Source organism: Pipra filicauda, unplaced genomic scaffold, assembly GCF_003945595.2.
Source record: "Pipra filicauda isolate LSUMZ 115617 unplaced genomic scaffold, ASM394559v2 scaffold151_size3305965_pilon, whole genome shotgun sequence".
Classification (NCBI taxonomy): Eukaryota; Metazoa; Chordata; class Aves; order Passeriformes; family Pipridae; genus Pipra; species Pipra filicauda.
This window is the reverse complement of record NW_024104007.1, coordinates 3,128,783-3,147,631: the sequence shown is the minus strand read 5'-3', so window position 1 is coordinate 3,147,631 and position 18,849 is coordinate 3,128,783. Positions and strand designations below refer to the sequence as shown.

Below are 18,849 nucleotides of genomic sequence, written 5' to 3'. Positions count from 1 at the left end.
TGAGAATTTTTGAGCTAGATGTCAACATTTTGAGGCCAAGAAGCTCAGCGTGTGCAGTCAGGTAACCAGCAGAATAAATCAGATGGGGAGGAAGGAGAGCTGAGAGTGTAGAGAACAGATTGACATCTTGATCCTATGGCAAGGAGATCAGTGGTGCTTTCTGCTCTCAGCCAGGGTCTGTGGCTGAGGTGTGATGCTTCACCTTTGGGGTGCTTAGAGTGATTGATGGATAGGTGTAGATTGATGCTATTTTAGTTGTTTATTATGGGGTGCTCAGGTACCCTATGGATAGGCTTGAAGTTGATGTCCTGAAGGTGTTGTCTCTGAGACAGTCAGTGCTGCAACTGAGTGTGGGACAGAAGGGCCCTGGCCCAGCTGCAATGGCTGAGCTGAGGTGTCGCCTCAGGCAGAGCAGAGTTACTGGGGGTTTGCTCAGTGGGTGCGTGCCCAGCTTGCCAGGCTCCCTGGAGAGAAACTGCTGGTGGGACTTGTGCTAAAGCAGCTATACATATGGCCCAGAGCCCTGCGGACAAGGCAAAGGAGTGAGTTCAGGAGAGTGAGCTGTGGTTTTGAGGGTTTTCTTCATGTTTGCTTTGCTGGGGGTGTTTCCTCTTTGCTGTTGAGTGAGGCCCTGTCCTCTTGGGAGGCTGGAATTGTGGTTGTGCTGGGGCTGGCTACATGTGGGATTGGACTGCTGTGCTGCAGAGGTGGTGGCCTTATTCCCATGACTAAAATATCTGTCATCATATTGCTCCAATATGGATGCATGCACATTTCTTTCATTTCATGTGCTGTTTCTTTCATTTCATCCATCCTGCAGTGCTGATTTTTAGGGCTGATGCAGTCTGAAATAGTCATCTGGTCTTTGGTGAGGGAAAAGTTTCTAAGCCTTGCTGGATAGACACGTGTTTTATGAACTCCTGTACCTGTGAGCTGATGGGTGCAATGCGTTGAAAAATCTGCCAGTTTTTTGAATTAGACTGATCTAAACTGATGTTATATCTCGGCACGTACACAGAGACTAAGAGCTGCTCTCCTTTCTAGTTAATGTCTGGAAATTACAGCTGATGTGGATTTACTGGGGAGTGAACAAGTGTTGTCTTCTGTTCCCTTTCTCCTCTCCCCTCCCTTGTGATTTGCTTTTTTAGCCTCTTGCATAGCGTGCAGCCAGGGTCACATGATGACAGGGAACAGCATCTTGCCCTGATAATTGAATATGTCTTGATAAATGCAGCAAGGCTGTCACGGGTGTTTGTGTATCAGAAGGATAGGAAATGCTGGTTTCTACTAACCCAGGGTCCACGAACTGCTGGCACAATACAAAATACCACAAGGAACTGTAGATTATTTGCGACACCTTAACTTCTGCCCTTTTCCATCCCCAAAACAAAAGCACAGATAGGCGAGGAATGAGTGAATAAAACGTGGGGAAAATTGGTGAATCCCCAACATTTAACCTGGTTTATGCTCCCTTGGCTGTGCACGATTTTTGATTTTGATTTGAAATAAAACTTTTATGTTTCCTTTTCAGTGACAAAGATAACAGTATATTGGGAATCTCCAAATGATTGATAACAGCCAAACAGGGCAGGGCAGTTTGCTGCCTCTGCTCCCTGAGCTCTCCTTGCAGAGTGGAGCTGCCTGGGAATTACCTGTGCAGTCCCTCTGCTCACATTCTGGCCTGAAAGTTTTGGCGAGAGTTCTCAGGCTCGTGCTGCTCTGTTTATACACATGAGTTTTCTTCTGCTGAAAAAAAAAGGAATGATTAGTTGTAACTTGGTCACCACCTCTTGTGAGATCTGTAGGAAGTGTCAGCGAGAGGCAAGGAGGAGCAGTTGGTGTGTAAGCATTGGTGCTTCCCAGATGACTTGCAGGTACCTCACTGCAATTATGGCCCTGAACACTTATGCAGATGAGTAAACGTATGGACATGAGCTGTCTCATCAGTAATGCTGATACACCTGAGTCATACCACTGGGTCAGGGACAGAGTTCTCTGTTCATGGTTTGCATTAAATCCATGTTTCAGAGATTCTTCAAAGGTTACCCTTTTTCTCCCAACTATTTTAGTTGTTTTCTGAAGTCTTTCTAGTAAACATATGAGCACGGTCTGGATATTTTCTAACTTGTATATTAATTGTTAAACACATTTGACTAAGTTTCTACTGATCAAACATCCAAGATCTTATTAACTTCAAGATCCTTCTCTGTTTCCCATTTCTTATATTTGTCAAGTTGCGGCACCGTAGTTTTTATTAATATTGTCAAATAAATGCCATCTAGCCTTCAGCATGCTTTAGTGTAGTCCAAACTGAGAGCGATCTCTCCGGTGCCATGTTCTCTCTGGGAGGCATTTGCCTGTGTGGGTGTGAAATTGTGCAAACCTGAATGGTAGCATTTCACACAGGTGCGCATGACCAGGTGCAGGGCAGGAGAGAACTAAACTGGCTGCTATCCGAAAGCTCTTATGCTATGATTTACATCAGGGTTGAAACTTGCCTTTTAAAGCATTTAGTTTTGCACTAGCATGTGCTAAGATCTTTTTACTCAGCAGGTAAATGGATCTTTAAAAGTTATTATCTCTTCTTTAACTGCCTCTGAGTGCAGCGTAGGAAGCAGTCGTAGGTCAGTGAAACAACATAAATAAGTTGGAGTACTGAGTGTAGCTGAAAGGGTGGATGTTTACAATACATAGGATTATTCCTGTGAGTTTTATGTAGTAGCTAAAGTAATTTTTAACCTTGGGGAAACACTGTTTACAGATACTGAATGGCATTGTTACCAGGGAATTATTTAATCATGATTGTAAAAATTGTTAGTCTCTGGGCAGAGATGTCATAATTTCTAGGACTTTAACAAGGAGTGTAAATTAAACCTTCATCTTGAAGTAGCACATCATCAGAGCACACTGAAGGAAATCACATAACAGATGGGCTATAAGATTAATGAGCCCGTCGCAACTTCCTGATGAGTTTGTTATGATTTGTTCATGTGTGCAGGAAGAGATTAAGACAAATAATTCTCGTGCATTCCTTCACTTGAGCTCTTTTGCTTGTACCCTTCCCTATGATTTTTTTTCTTTCTGAAGGCAAAAAAAATTCTTCTTTACCCATGTTTATGTACAATTGTATTTGCTGAACACTAAATTGAGGAGTTAAAGGAAAAGGCAACTTCTCCAGAGCATCATGATCGTGGCAGAGAACCAGGATGCTGCAGGTCAAATATGAGGTGCTGCTTGTTTTGACTCCTGCTTGGCTGCAGAGTGTTCTCCAGGTGAGCAAAACTTTCTTCAGGAGCCAAAATACTTTACAGCTCTTGACAGAGGATTTTGTGGTGCAGTATTTTGTGTCTGCATCAGCCGATGCCTACCTGTAGAGATGGACCACAGCTTGTAGAACTGGGAATAAACGATGTCTCCTTCTGCAGGGCAGGAGGAGGCTGAGATAAAAAGCAGTACTAATCTGTCCATATGATTTCTATTTCCATGAACACAACAACCATTTATGTATGTAATACAGATCTCTGATTTGTGTGAAGGTCGCACTGCACGTTAATTGCAAACTAGGCTCCGGTAAAATAAGATCCTTCCCTATTTCTTGATAAGTTTTATGTTGTTTCTGTAATTATTATTACTGAAATGCAGTTATTATGTTTAGTAGGACTAGTGGAGAGAAAGACCCGTTGCAGAATGTAAGATGGGTTTGAAAACTACTGTAATTTCAGCTTTTCTTTCTTTCCTTTAGCAAACACTTGTCCTTTGGCCTTGTGAACAGACTCTTCAGAATGCCAGCAGAGCCCCCTGCACCACGGCTACCTGAGAGTGCCCTGCAGCCTAAAAGAAAGGCTGTAATAACTAAAAGAAAGGTTGTTGCTATTTGTCAGGTGTTAAATAATCCATGGGTGTGTGACGCTGATAACAGTTGTACTGATCAGAGCAGATGAGAACATCTAGAGCTGACTGTCGTGAAGAGCTGCACACTTTCTACCCCGTTTCAGCATCAGAAGTTGAGCTATTTGGAGACCTGTTTCCTGCTCCTCCCCAATAAATGGCCCGTCTGGCAACTGTGAGCATCCTTGGAGAACACAGGCATTTTGTTTGAGATTGTATTTGCCTGGAAAGATTTGGTCAAAGCATGAGAAGAACCAGTTTCCAGTGATTGGAAGCAGTAGGGGTCTGTAGATTTGGAGTCCCTGTCTTGCCTTTGAAGTTGGCACAGCAAGATGTGGGTTTGTCCGTCCTTCATGTACCTGGGTGCCTGGTCCTGCTGTGGTAATGGCTCTCTAGAGAGTTCCTTAGTCCATTTTTCCACAGCTGTGTCTTGGGAGCTGTTGCTTTGATGTTCTTGGAGTTGGGAAGGGCTGTGGGAATGCTGGAGAGGTGTATGTGAGAGAAGCATGCTTCACTCAGTGCAGTTTGGGTGGGATAGGCTGTGCAAGGATCACCACATCACTTTCCCCAGCTGTGAGCATCCACTGAGCCAAAAGATGAACCCAACCCCTCTGCAGGGTACCCAGGCCCTTTGGCTTTGCAGCTTGGTGGGCCCATAGGTTTGGGGCATATGGGCAGTTGGGTGTTTCTATCCCCTTCAAAGATGTTGGCAATCACTGCATTCACCTGGGACTGTGGCTGAAGGGGGGGAGAATTCTTTGCCTGGGGAAGAGCAGGAGTCCTGAGAGTGAAGGATAGGGCAGACCAGAGTCCAGGCAATCAGGTGCTTCAGTGACCCAGAGAGAAATGGTCTTATGGGGACTGCAGTGGCAGTCACTTCAAGGTGAATCTGCATGTGAGGGATGATGTACAGGAGTACTGCATCCATTTCTGGGGCCCCCAATAAAAGGTGGTCATGGACCTGTTGGAGCGAGTCCAGAGGAGGCCACAAAGATGCTGAAAGGGCTGGAGCACCTCTGCTATGAGGACAGGCTGAGAGAGTTGGGGTTTTTCAGCTTGGAAAAGAGAAGGCTCCAGGAAAACATTATAGAACCTTCCAGTACCTAGAGGGGCTGCAAGAGACTTGGAGAGGGACTTCGGACAAGGGCATGGAGTAACAGGACAAATGGTAATGGCTTTAAACTGAAAGGGAGAGATTTAGACTGGATATAAGGAAGAAGTTTTTTACAATGAGGGTGGTAAAACATTGGCACAGGTGGCTCAAAGAAGTTGTGGATGCCCCATCCCTGGAAGTGTTCAAGGCCAGGCTGGATGGGGCTTGGAGCAACTAGTCTAGTGGAAGGCGTCCCTGACCATGGTGTTGAGGGATGGAAGGAGGTGATCTTTAAGGTCCATTTCAACCCAAACCATTCTGTGATTCTATGGAGCCCTTGTTGATGTGGTTTGTTGGCATGGGGGCATTGATGCCAGGGATACCTTTATATTCCTGCTGCTGGTGTTGCCACTGAATTACCTGCAAGCCCCAGTTAGAGGGAGAAGAGGCAGCCAAGGGCTGATGCCCACGTTGCCTTCAACAGTGTTGGTCATGGTAGAAGCTCATGAGAGGGTGTTTGCAGACCTGCGCCCCCAGCCCTGGGGCTGCTCTTTTCAGAGAGACTGTGTGTGGAGGAGGAGGAGGGGACAATGGGGTGACCACAGCACAAGTGAGCCCAGCACCCCAGGAAGCTCTGTCCCCAGCCCTGGGCCCCACAGCCTTGCCTCACTCAGTTCATGGTTTATATATAGCTTTTTCCACAGGTCTTTCAGTAAAGCACATTTCACCCAGGCTGTCAGAAGCTTTCTGTTTGGAGTATTTTCTGAGTAATGATTTGGTTTCTGGCCATTTTGAGCTTATTGGCAATAAACCCTGCAGAACGGATTGTCAAGGGGGCCATTTAAGCTATTGAAATGCCATTAGAAAGTCTACTGATTTGCAGGGTAATTCAATATGAAAAACATATCCCTTAGTGAAGTGAATAAGACTCCCACCCTTTCTTCACAAACTATCAAAGCTCCTTTGATGTTTTAGGCTGGATTGTAGCTATTGTGCTTTGCTAATACAATCGGAAAATCGGGGACCTTTTGTGTAACCATGGAGAAAAAGATGAACAGAAGAATTTCCACGTGAAATGAGTTACTGGAAGCTTTTCTAAAGGATTCTGGATCAGCCATCGCACCTTTTTGCCTCCCAGATCTCATCCTATGTATGCATGCAGTTAATATATGTCATACCATGCTGCAAACTTAATTTCTTCTCGAAACAGTGAGCAATCTTTACTCTGACTGCTTGTTCCACCCCTGCATTATTTGTGGGGTGACCCAGGCTGGAGTCCTGGATAATGAACCTTGTGCTGTGTCCTGGTGGAGCTCACCAGGTGGTTGCTCCTCTCCAAAGCCATGCCCTTGTGCTGGTACAAGATCCCTGGATGGTTGTGAGGGAAAGACTTACTTTATAATAATTATATTAAAGATAACTAATGTATATCTAAAACAAAGCACATCTTAAAGCATCCAATTAACATTGCTAAGCCACTTAGGGTAAGCCAGACAAACTACTTAAATTTCTGCAATGCCAATGATGCTCCTTTATGCTCTGATATCGTGAGTTGTTCTCATCACTTAGGGAGGTCAGTTGCTGAGGAAACCATCCTGCTTTATTTTGGGAACCAGCACCATGAACAGATGTAAGCCAGGTCTTGTTGTGTTAGAGCAATGCCATGCAGGAGCAAGCATTTCTCAGCAGTTCTGGTGTTCCAGATATTCAGCGTCTGTCCTGGGCCCAAGGTGATGGAAAAAACTACTTTTTCACTACCTCGACCTTGTGATCTCTTGTGCCCTTGTTGTGCTAGACCAGAGGCATCTAATCGATGGCCAGATCTATCCCACAGCTGCCAGAGCAGTCTGACCGGCTGATGGCCCCGCTCCCTGCTCTGCTCTTTCCTGGGGCTTCTCCAATGTGGGGCAGGGGGCAGGTTGCAGGCAGAAGAGTTGCTCTGGCAACTGCCAGTTTTGGGCTACTGCCTTTCTTTGTGGGACCCGCTGCATCTCCAGAAAGCCTCGTGCTCTCTAGCCCAGCAATGATCTGTGTCCTGATGAAGGGATGCAGTCCTCAACACGAACAGAGAGAGACGGGGGATGCCTGTGTCTTGTCTGACAGGTGGATGTCACACCCAGGGTTGTCTCCTCTGAGTGCCACCTTGCAAAGCAATGAAGCCCAGCCTGGGGAAGATGGCAATCCTGGGCTGCACAGCCTCGGGGCATTTGGGATGTCAGGTCTGGGATAAGATTTCTGCTTGTCTGCTGGCCTTCCATGTCACTGGATGGGAATTTCTGCGCTCCATCATATGCTGTGGTCCTGCCCTTTGGGCCAGCACAGCTCGCACTGCAGGAAGAGCCAGCTGCTGTGACTGTGCTTACCCAGGAGCTTTGCCAGTACAAAAAAATGTTGACAGGGGAGGAGGGAGGGACTGGAGTGTGAATCTGTAGATGACATTACATAAGGACTTTTTCTTGGTGTTCACCTCCCAGTTTTGTAAGTATTGAGTTTCATGAGTGAATTGATTGTATTTGCTTCAGTGGTATGGTGGCAGTTCTCCAGACTCCTTCTAGGAGAGTTTTCCTGACTGTGGAACAGGCAGGAGATGAAATACTGGTGAAGAAAAACAAGTTGGGCAGCTTGGGTAGCTGACTTGAGTTTGTGAGGTGGGAGACAGATTATTTATTCCATTTTTTAAACCAAGATGAGAATGCTGTTTAGGCATAAGTGGAATTTCTTTTTTATTTTGTTGTTTGTTTTTTTTTTTTTACTTTATATTGCAATACAGATATTTCTGTCAAAAGGAGAAGAGGAGGAAAATACATCCATGCAAGTCACATTTCTAAACATGATTTGCTGTATGAGTATTGTGTGTCTGCTGTATGTTTAAAAAAAATTCATAAAACCATTTGCAGTGTGAAATCACTTGACAGATCAGTAGAGCCCTGTAATCTCTCAAATGGAGGCAAGTGAGGGAGAGGATGTGAGAAACAGGCTATGTGACTATGCTGTCCCAGGACATTACACCTAATAGCAAGAATTACAGTGACAGACTGCCTGACAATGTGCATCTAGAGGCTGAGGAGAGGTTTGAGATAGTAGTTCCATATCTAACAGTGAGGTGTTTTTTCTGCCTTTGTCTTGTATATTCTATGCCAGCCATCCTCAGACAGGATTTTGACTTGCCAGCTGGTCTCATTTAGTCTGAAAAAGCAGCTCATACCTCCCTGCAGCACCTCTGGTTTCTAGCCCTCTCTCTCTCTGGCCTGCTCTGTGGTTTCTGTTTTGCCTTTGCTTGTTTCTTATTTTTTTCTTAGTTCCTTGTCATTAGTCTACATTTTAGCATAACACTGTCTTTTGTGTTTTTTCTCTTGAGTAAATTGAATTTTACTCTGTCATGTAAGCAAGACGTCACTTGTAAATTAAAGTCTTCATATAAATCTCCACCTGCTTTAGTGTCTTAAACCACCTGTGATAGCAATGGGGTCTTAGTTTGGGAATCCTTTTATTGTTTTTAGGATAGAAAATATTTGCCATCATTCACAGTTTTATAGATGCTGTAGTAGGTTCAACCAGGGACCAGCTGTAACTATGTCGAGCGCTGTGGGTGTGAGTCAGAGAGAGACGTGCACTGTCAGGAAGATCATTTAGGGTTGTGTCAGTCTGCTGGAGCTGGCTCCATGGTTGGGATAGGAAGGAGGGTGACAGTTTTACTATGACAGTAAAAATCAGCCCACAGCATGGGATGTCTGTGCTCCGAAGTGCTTTTATCTGACAACACAGTTGCAAATCAATGCTGTCTCTGATAGCATTGGAGCTGGATTGGCAGCATGTGAGTTAGTTCCTAGAGGGATTCTCTCCACCTAGTCTGGTCAGTGTGCTCATCCCTTGCTAAATGTATTCAGTTCTGGGCTTTGTTCCTTCAGAATAATGAAGGCTGTCTAAATCAAGAATGGCTAATGAAAGACTAGCTTATCCTGTTTGAATTCCTACTTTGTCCTGCATTTATTTTCCTTGGTAAACAAGGCCTTATAGCTTGTTGGCCTTTTCCCCAGGATTGAAGAGCACAGGAAAAATGTAGTCCTAAGTAATGAAATTTGGGAATTGATTTACGCCATGTTTCCTTCTATCTCATATCCTTTAATTCTTTTAAATTTTAAGTGCTTTAAATCTTATCCTTTCCTCATATGTAAACTGATACACACATGGTGTTTTTTATACCTCACTTTTTTTCTGGCATCAATTTTTAATAACATCAATGTGGAAGTTATATTCTTCCTTTCTTACTTTTCGTAAAAATCGTTTGCCTGTGTCTTCAGTGCGATTTCAGCAGAACAGGAGCCTGGTGCTTGCTTCTGGTGTTGCTTGCAAGATTTCCATCAGTGGATTCCCAGTGGCATCAGTGGAGTTAATGCTGCCAGCTTTGCACTGGCTAATTGGGAGAAGAACTGGACACGTTTCTTTCCCCCTTCTTGCACGTAACAAGAGTTTATAATGATGGCTGGGTTGTACATTATTTATTGGGCACAGTGAGTGCCTATGGAGCTCTGAGGAAGAGGAGGGAACTGGCTCCCATGCAATGAGTTCATTATCTAGGTCATTCACAGACTTAGGCATCTAACATTAATATGTTCAATTAAAATTTATTCTGTAAGGCAGTTTGCTCCTGGGCAAGGAAAAAAATACAACCATGTGAGGAAAATGTTCCTGTGCGGTCCCAATCCATGGTGGGATTTTTCTCAAAGCTACTCAGTTGGAATACACTGTTAATACAAAAGCTCTATTGGTGTTGAGTGTGTGAGCCTCCATCTCCTAATAGGTCTTGGTGGGAGTATTGCTGTTGATAATCAGTTTTCAAGTTGGAGCCCCACACCTATCACTTCATAATCTCTTCAGTCAGCAACAGTAAAAAGCACAGCTTTGGGTACTCCCCAGGAATTGCTCACGTGACTGGCGTGTGAGGGAGGGCGACGTACTGGAGATTGCTGGAAATGACCCTGCAATCAGTTTCCTTTCTTAGAAGTTTCTGTCCCTTGTTTCTACAGGGGGCTCGTGATGTGGCAGCTCACAGACCTACGCTAAGGAAAAATGCTGGCTTGTTACGTCTTCCTTAACGTAATGGGATGTAACTGTGGTCATTTAGTAGCGACTATATAAGCAACTAAGCTGTTCTCAGTTTTGAGTGGAGCAGAACTGGGTAGAAACCCAGCTATGCTAGATCAAGCCATCTTCCTCTCAAAAATTAACCCCTGTTGTACTGACCCCATCAGTACTTCATGATAGCAACTAATTTTGACCACGTTTTCAAGTAATTAGCTCGAGTAACATTTTTACCAATCAAGATGATATTTCTCCCTGTTTTCTTGATTCTAGAAAGGGACACGTTTAACTTTCTTTTGCAAAACCTTGCTGAATGATTTTTTGACATGAACCTAGAAGATCATCAAATTCATGGTGCTCGTGTCCAAGAAAGGAGCAAGTTCAAGAGATGTGCTCATGAGCCCAGACAGTGGGGTTTTCTTCTTTCCCTTTGAGGGACAAAAAGGGGTATGATGAGGCAAAAGAAATGGGCAAAAGTGATACAGAAGCAGATGTCGTTTCTTTGTCACGTTCTGATCTCCAGCTCTACCTGAAGGACAGTGGAACCCCCATGTTTACTGTTAAAATGTAGTCTCTGCAGGCCAAAACTCACTGTATCCACATCCTTAGGGCTTGTCATCCTCTTGGAGTGAGGGTGCTGAAATGGAGAGCAAACTCTTGGATTCTAGAGTGTCTGGAAGGCTCAGGAATAAAGCATCAAAAACTTAGGCATCCTCACAGAATGTTTTTCAGCCCCTTGTAGGCAAAATACGTTCACATGCTAGTATGGATGAAACCCTTTTCATTTGGGTTAATGCTTACAAAGTCATTCAGACTAGGAATGAGTTTTGTGTTTAAACATGATGGAGCACTTTTTCAGCAGGCTTGTGACTTGTGAGCTCTGGGAGTTTGTACAGGGCAGATCTGGGAGGGCACCCAGCAGGTTTTTGTCCTCCTCTGCCTCATGGGCAGTTGCTGTGAAGCAGGAAAGGCAGAGAGCTTCCTGCTTGTGCCTCTGCTTCTCGCCTACCCTATTTCACAGCTGAGCTTGCTAAAAAAACCATCAGTCAAATGCTGAATGAGTTAATGTGGTGGGCTGTTAGCTGTGGTTTTGGAGTCGTGCAAAAGCAACCGTCCATTCTGCTGCCTTTGCAGAGGAGTGGTGATGGCCGGAAGAAAAGGGGAGGGGGGGGAATTCTGGGGGGGCTAGGGCCAGTAATCTGCTTTTGATCAAAGCTTGATACCAAGATGGATTTTCCCTTTATTTTGTATCTACCAAAGAACTTGGTTAATGATTTATCAGGTTGTAGAATCACAGAATGGTTTGGGTTGGAAGGGACCTTAAAGATCATCTCGTTCCAACCCCCCAGCCATGGGCAGGGACACGTTCCACTAGACCAGATTGCTCAGAGCCCCATCCAACCTGGCCCTGAACACTTCCAGGGATGGGGCATCCACAGCTTCTCTGGGCAACCTGTGCCAGTTGCCTCACCACCCTTACAGTAAAGAATTTCTTCCTAATATGTAATATAAATCTTCCCTCCTTAAACCATAGTCAACCCTGTGCTCTTCCCAGAAGTTGCCGATGTTGGACACGTACAAAACCCCACTCTGAGGTTACCTGAGCTCTGGGTGTTGGGAACTGTGTCTGGGGTGAGGAGTTGCTGTGTGTGGCTGCACCTCTGCAGGAGTACAGGATGTCACTGCTCGTGATGTAGAGCTGCCGGTGAACGTGTGCGTGTTGTGGGACAGACAGGACACAACACAAACTCATTTCAGTTCTTGCTCAGCACTGCCTGTAGCAAGGAGAAACCCCTTTGACTGCTTATGTTCTTTCTAGTTACCACTTCCTCGGATAAAACTCTTAGAATTAAAAACTTTAGCGCTCCAGAATTTGAGAAGAACCTTGGAATGGAGAATTCAAGCTATCGCCAAATCACTGACTGGTTCCTTTTAGAATTGCACAATTCTGATCTTGTCAAGAATAAAATTTTAGGGTTTTAGGTGAATTTCTTCAAAGAAGAGCAAAGATCATTCAAGTTGTCACATGTTCTGGCTTATGTGGATGCCATATTAGAAGGCTTCTGGTGTGTCCTTGCAAGTTTGTCATTTCCCTTTGTCATAGGGAAAGGACTGTTTGTGATTAGTACGAGGTCGCTGGTGTTATTTCTATATATAAAAGAGCTTACTGCAAAGAGACTTGCCTCAGCAATGCATATGCAGTACTCATTGTTTTTAAGCAATGCACTTCTTATTTTAGTAACATTTTTTGAAGCGCCTGTTCCTGTTTTGAACATGAGCATTAGGTGAGAAAAGAGTAATTGAGCTTGTTGGTTTTAAACAGCTCTCGGTGCCCGTGTGCTTGGCTCCTGAAAGACTGTTCTGAAAACGTCTTCCTGACCTCAGAAAAGCTCATCAACATTTTCTCAGTATAAGTCTTGTGGTTCATTTCTAGGTTGACTAAACTGTCTCTTTATGTTAATAGTCCAGGGCATAAGAAATTTTATTTGCAGAGAAATTTGCAGATTCCCCCATCCCTGGAAGTGCTCAAGGCCAGTTTGGATGCGGCTTGGAGCAACCTGGTCTAGTGAAAGGTGTCCCTGCCTGTGGCAGGGCGTAGGAACTGGATGGTCTTTAAAGTCCCTTCCAACCCAAACCATTCTGTGATTCTATGAAATATGGGTTTGTTGGGGTTTATTTTAATTACTTCAACTGCATAAAAATACACTTTATCTGTGCCCGATAATGCTTTTCACTGTCAACGGTAAAACAGGACGTGTTTTTTTTCTTTTAAATATATACATATTTTAGCCAGTAAAAGGGTAGTTGCAAAATTCTTCACACCTATAGCATTTATTCTTACTCCATCTCTGACAATATTAAGCAACTGTTTCCACAGGAACAGTGCTCTTTACAATAGACAGTGTTGTGGTTTGCTTCAAAGCCACAACCAGAACATGTAGGTGTTTGAAGAGTACCAGATCTTTCCATCACTCACTGTGAATTTTCCAGTAGGTCATTACTTGTTCAGACTTTCAGTATCTGAACCCACCCCACTGCTTCATGTTACCGTCTGTGGTAATGTCCCAGAAGCTTTTCAAACGCTGCTGGGCTGCAGGAGGAACCTTTTAGAATCATAAAAAGCTGAAACTCATCATGCAGCTGTGGTAGGGATCTAGTCAGCAGCTCCAGTTTAGGATCAGCTGTTCCAGGACAGGATGGACAGGGCTTGGTGTAACCTGGTCTAGTGGAAGGTGTCCCTCCCTGTGGCAGTGCGATTGGAACTAGGTGATCTTTAGGGTCCCTTCTAACGCAAAGTATTTATTCTATGATTCCATCTAACTCTTCACTTCTATAATCTTAGCTTGAGCTCTTCCTATATCATGTATATTAGGAGTGGAACAGCATTATGTGTTTTATTATCCTTCTTAAGGGACTATGTTTGTAATCATTCCCTTCACCGAATATGTATCAGTTATTAGAGGGACTATATCTCTTTCATTTATTTCCCCTCAAGGTGGTTGCTGAGAGTCCTGCTCATACAGAAGACAGGAATTGTTTGACTGGCTTCTCAGCTTTGTATTACAAGGCTTGGTAAATCTTAAAGAAGGCAAGTGATTTGATTTTATTTTGAAAGAAAAGAAATGCTGTCCAAGGGATTTCTGTCCTCGGCAGGTGAAAGCTCTCTGGTTGAGGTTATAACACTAAAATTGATGTGACTTTTCCTGGAGTGAATAAAATTTTGCTTGGGAATTAAGGGAATGTGTCCCCCCTCAACAAGGGCTGTTTGTCAGTGGGAAGAGGAGAAGAGGAGCATAAGGTTCACATTAGCAGTGCCACCCACGTGCTTTCCTCCAGGAGGGTATTTATACTTTTGGTAGTGTGCTGGAGTTAAAAGCATGTGTGTTTGTATAGAAAGTATATGCAACACTGTGGCACAGATAAAATGCCAGGCCTTCCATTTACAAGGAAACTAAACATTTATCAAGGAGGGAACATGGCAACAGTTGTCCTAATTATGATGGCTTTTTAAGGGAGCCTGCCCTCTTGGCTTATCTGAGATTGCCTGGGACTTATGGCAATCATCAGCAGAAGCTTTGTTTGGAGAGAAGAACATTTACCTGCAGCTTCGTGGGTGATGTTGAGTTGCGGATGGGAAATGTGGCCAGCACCAGATTATGTTCTCAATTGACGTGAGAGCAAAACCACTCCAACCATACTCTGACCTTTTCCTCTACATACCAGTTCTGGGTGTCCTCCACCTCTGTTTTTCAGTCCAAGGTAAATCTCGGTCACATTGGTTGAGAAGTGCTTCCTCATCTTGAAACCACGCTTTGGAATGGGAAAAAGAAGCATTAAAAAGAGGAAATATGCGTGCTGCTGGTAGATACCAGCAGGCTGCCTGTCAGCTTGCAGTTGCATACAAACCCCAAAAGAGCCTCCTCTCCTTCAGATGGAGGCAGATGGCTGGGTCAGCTGAACAGCACATCCCAGTGACACGGCACCTCGTCACCCATCCGGTGGCTTGGGAAGGCTGGAGGCCTGTTCAGCTCCTTCTGGTCTCAGCCTAATTGCTGGAGTCACAGCTGTGACTTAATGGTCACAAGTGGGTAGTGAGATCATCTTTCTCATGAGGTAGCTGAGGAAAACTGTAATCACAGACTTGATGGGACTAAAAATTGCTTGTCTTGGACAGTCTGTCTCTTATTGCAGTGCAGTGCTTGGCCTCAGGATTTCAGGACTTTTTTTTTTTTTTCCTAATCCTTTTTGTACAAATGAACAACCCAGGTCCTTCCCTATGAAGAACCTCATCTATGCACCCTTTTTTCTAACTGCTGTTTTACAGAAATATTTTTATTGAACTCTTCCCTATCACCCACCAAAAACACCGCAAACCCCAAAAAGAAAAACAAATCCATAAACAAAAACCCCTATAGACATAGGATATGATCTAACTTGGCAAAGCAGATGTTGGCAATGGTGTGTCCCTTCTGGGTGTTGTCAGCTGCAACCTACATTCTTTTTGCTGCGTGAAGACTTGACTGTGGCTCCCAGCATTGACCTCGTGGGATTAGAGCAGAGTCATGAGCGGTAACATCTGGACACCAGGAGCAAACATCATACCTTCAGGAATGCTGGGGGAGTGCATGCCTTGGCACTCCTCTTTTTTTTGTACCTTTGGAAACATCTGATTGGCTATGCAGCCAGAAACTGCTACTGCTTTTACATGATGTTCTGGGATGTGTGTACCAGGGATATTGAACAATCTCATAAGTGGTTGGCAGAGTGGAAGAGGGAGTATGTGGGATAAAGTGCTTTTAACCTTTCTCTACATCTTTCCCTGTGTCCCAAGCAGGTTGTCTTCTGTGAGATGCCACTCATATTTGATATTTTGCTTTTCATCCTTCTGTCTCAAATCATTTGGCAGATCATGCAACATGGAGTGTAAGAGGGGATGTGGTGGATTAATACTGGCTGGCTATAAATGATAGTCCTTAATAGTTTCAGTGTTAAGAAACTACCAGGTGAGGAAGTGGGAGGAGGAAGAAGGAAGTCACTGTGATTATTCCAGATCTGGAAAGAATTATCAGGACATAGGTGCTTAGGCTTTCCCATGGTGTTACAGCCCATGCCAGCATCAAAAGTTGCTTGAATTAATCTCTCCTTTTTTGTATCCTCACTACGGATGAGTAATGCAGTTAAGACTTTAAATGAGAATATCCATGATGGAAGCTGTACTTCTAAAGACTGGCATGCCCCTGGGACATGTCTTTGAAGTCTAAGGTTTTGCCAGAAACATTGCTGATAACTTGATCTTGTACATCAATGAATGCACTGTGATGCTGACAGGAGTGGTGGGGGTGTGTGCCCCCCAATGCACTTAGTGCAAGGCTTTAAAGTCACTGAAAAGACTGACGGGTTCTGGTGCTGTGGAGCAATTGACTCTTCTTGACCTCTGGACTGCTGTGCTTGACCTCTGCACTTGTTGCTTTCGTAGGTTCTATGGAGTCTTCCTTGCACTTTTCCAAGGTGTTTTGCAGTGGGGTAGGCCAGGCTTTTGAAGACCCCAAGCCCTGTTTCTAGCTCTGCCTGTGCCATCTCCATGCATTGCTTTCCTTGTTGGCAGTCTAAGGTTTCCTCAGCACCCCGAGGGGCTTTGCTGTCTTTGGTTGGAAAGGTGGAGATGTGCGTGATCTTGTCTGCAGCTCCTTTCATCCATCACATTGCCTTTAGGAGTGATACAGCAACACCGCTGTAGGAACTGGGATACTAGGATGGCAGCCTGCCTGGGAAGCTTCCCTGGATGAAAGCAAGGGTCCTCCCTGGCATTTCTACCATCCACGTTTTAGGGTTCAATCTGTCCCTAATGTAGTGCTCTAGCAGCTCTGGAAGTCAGGCTGAGAAAGGTGAGTGATGATCAGGGCACATTCCTCTTGGACCCTCGTACACCACACAAACTACTTGCCAACTGAGCAAATTGGGTATTGCAAGGCCCTCGACTCAGAAGAGATCTTTTCAGCACTTAATGTCGAGGGGAAGAAGTAGGAAGGTGCCTGTAAATCAAGCCCTCTGTTGGTTTGTGTCTGTACTTCTGTGTTGTGGAACCCCATCTTCCTGCTGTCAAGCTGCTGGCATTGAGATGTCGATCACGTCTCACTCCAGAATCCTTCTTTTTTTTTTTAATTTTACTGTGCTCATTAGTGGTCATTAAGCACCATAAATAACTAAACTTTTCCAGCAGATTGCTTTTTGCTATACCACCAGGGTTTGACTTTTTAACTCTTATTGAAAACACGGGATTTGGCTCTTCAAAAGTGAGTGTCTGACAGAAATGGTTGGAGTAGCAGAAAGTTGTGACCTTTCCCCTTTCTACCTGAGGTGTTGAGAAATTTGATGGATTGTATCTGGGGGACTAATGGATTTTAATGGTTTGTGATCTCATCGGCTGTGGCCTGTTTTAGAAAGAAGAAAGGGCTATTGGACAAAAATGGAAAAGCAGCAGTACACCAAATGAATTATATGTAGTAGGAAGATATTTTAAAAATAGTGACACACCTAATGGAGACTTGAATGAGAATAATTTCTCAGAAGCTTAGTATTAGGCAATAAAAACCTGTGAATAACAAGAAAATATTTCCCAGCACTGAAAATTAGAGAACAACATAAGTATGTAAATGAGCAAGGTACTGAGGAGACAACTGCAGAGGGGTTCTTTGCAGAGTATTGCAGCTGGTTTAGGGATCCACGATTCTCTGTGTTAGATCCATAAACAGTGTGTTGAGGACTGAAACTGTACAAGCCAGTGGATTTCCTTTAAGTTACACAGTGCTTTCCTGCTGTAGCTGTGTGATGATGATTGTTGGGCAGCCAGCAAGAGTTCCTTGGAAACAGAACCTCAGACCATGTGCAGACTTTGCTGCTGTATGTAAAGTCCTGAATGATTTATAAGTCTGCCTGGATTTGTTAATAATATTAATTAAAACTGCAGGTGAACGCTGTGCCGTGGTAGACTTCTCAAGGCTGAGAGAATCATTATTGCTTCTCTGCCCAGTCTTTGTGTTTCTCCTTCTATATTTCTGCCTGTTGCCTGTTCTGTTCCTCTCTGGGCCAAACCCAGGTCTTTGGTGTGCTCTGGCTGATGTATGGGCTACCTGGGCTCGCTGCCTTGTTAGCACTCACCTGCCCTTTCCTTCTTGGGGAACCTTGCATCAGTGCTAAGCTCAGCTATGTCAGAGGAAGCTCTGCTCACCGTCTCGTTGCTGTGGCCCTTGGACCGTTTCCAAATGGGAAGTGCCACCAACTTGCCTACTTGGCACCGGTCAGTGACTTATTTCTTTGTTCCTGTAAACAGCAAAAGTGGCACAGCTTCCTGGGTTTTCTGCCAAGTAGTGTCCAGTTAATGTAGAAGACTGAAGATATGCTTGTTGATAAACTACAGACCTTGGAGATAGAAAAGGGCATTCCTTGCATTGTGTACTCAGTGACAGACCTGTTAGCATCGTGCCTTTGCAACTCCTGTGTCCAGTATGATAGCTCAAGTGGTGTCCCAGGGTTCCATGGCAGTTGAAAGATTTTTGGTTTGTTGGTAATAACTGGTTGTTGAAGTTTATTGATGTGTTGTTACTGTTCATTACAGGGAAATAGAAGATTCTTGTTTTTTGTTTGTTGGTCAAAGCTCCTAAGTCCCCTAAAGAGCAGAGGCCCTGTCCCACTTTCAGCCTCTTTTGCCTGCAGTTGCACACACACGTGTTTGCAGGCAGATTTCCATATATTGCATATGCAAAGCTGATAGCCTGATACCAGCTACTGAATGTGATCATGGGTGTATTTGCTGTAATCAAGTGTTCAGACAGCTGAAAATGAAGTCCTGCATTTACCATCCTTTAATTTAGTGGTCCTGCAATTGATGTCAGTATTTGCCTTTGGGAAATGAAAGTAATCTGTGATTTTGCTCCCCATCCCTTAAAAAAAAAATAGCTGTGGGAGGAAGGCAAGTGGAGTTGAAAGGAAAAATCCAGTGATGGACTGGCCATGGTGGTATTTGGCATGGTGTTACAAAGATTTATGTTTAATAATTAGTGTCTAATTGTGCTCGGCAGAGCTAAAGCTCTGCTTGTGTGTTCATGTCGTGGGGAAAGGCAGCATCTGTCCTGCCTATATGGTTCTGGTTTCACATGGACCATGGTCATACAGGCTATGGGAGGGAGCTGGGGAAGCAGGTGTGGTGTCCTGCCCCTTCTTCTCTGCAGCCAGCTGGGCTGCAGGGGCTGCTCAGGGAGGCTCAGAGCAGCCTTTTCTCTCTGCCT

General features: G+C 44.4%; 1 protein-coding gene across 1 annotated transcript in view; it reads left to right on the top strand.

The window, feature by feature from the left end:
- The window catches only part of PRKCH (protein kinase C eta), a 118,986-nt gene that overhangs the window by 1,361 nt on the left and 98,776 nt on the right, over positions 1-18,849 (top strand). The gene's annotated exons all lie outside the window — the stretch shown is intronic.